We start from the raw sequence: 1,175 nt of genomic DNA, 5'->3' as shown, positions 1-1,175 counted from the left end.
TGGGACTACAGGCACCCGCCACCACGCCCGGCTAATTTTTTGTATTTTTAGTAGAGATGGGGTTTCACTGTGTTAGCCAGGATGTTCTTGATCTCCTGACCTCGTGATCTGCCCACCTCGGCCTCCCAAAGTGTTGGGATTACAGGCTTGAGCCACTGTGCCCGGCTAGGATGGAGTAATTCTTAGCAACAAAAAGGAACAAACTACTGATTCACACAATGTTGATAAATCTCAGAATGCACGATGCTGAGTGGAAGAGACCACACCATGTGATTTTATTTATCTGAAAGTTTGCAAAAGGCTCAACTAATCTAGGGTGATAGAAATCAGAATAGTAGCCAGGTGCAGTGACTCACACCTATAATCCCAGCACTTTGGGAGGCCGAGGTGGGCAGATCACTGGAGGCCAGGACTTCAAGACCAGCCTGGCCAACAAGTTAAAACCCCATTTCTACAAAAAAATACAAAAATTAGCCGGGTGTGGTGGCGTGTGCCTGTAATTTCAGCTACTTGGGAGGCTGAGACATGAGAATTGCTTGACCCTGGGAGGTGGAGGGTGCAGTGAGCTGAGATCGTGCCACTGCACTCCAGCCTGGGTAACAGAGTGAAACTCTGTCACACACAAAAAAAGAATTCAGGAGAGTGGGCCTGACCCCATGGCTCACACCTGTAATCTCAGCACTTTGGGACGCTGAGACAGGAGGATCGCTTGAGGCCAGGAATTCAACACCAGCCTAGGTAACAGCAAGACCCTGTCTGTCTTTACAAAAAATACAAAAATTACCTGGGCTTGGTGGTGAGGGCCTGTAGTTCCAGCTACTCAGAGGCTGAGACAGGAGAATCGCTTGAGCCTAGGAGGTAGAGGCTGTGGTGAGCTATGGTTGCACCACTGCACTCCAGCCTGGGCAACAGAGCAAGACTCTGTCTCTAAAAAGAAAAGAAAAGAGGCTGGGTGCGGTGGCTCACTCCTGCAATCCCAGCACTTTGGGAGGCTGAGATGGGCGGATCACAAGGTCAGGAGACTGAGACCATCCTGGCTAACACGGTGAAACCTCGTCTCTACTAAATAACACACATACACACAAAATTAGCCGGGCGTGGTGGCGGGCGCCTGTAGTCCCAGCTACTCGGGAGGCTGAGGCAGGAGAATGGCGTGAACCCGGGAGGTGGAGCTT

The sequence above is a fragment of the Mandrillus leucophaeus genome, unplaced genomic scaffold (assembly GCF_000951045.1).
Source record: "Mandrillus leucophaeus isolate KB7577 unplaced genomic scaffold, Mleu.le_1.0 Scaffold230, whole genome shotgun sequence".
Taxonomy (NCBI): Eukaryota; Metazoa; Chordata; class Mammalia; order Primates; family Cercopithecidae; genus Mandrillus; species Mandrillus leucophaeus.
Note: the sequence above shows the minus strand (reverse complement) of the source record.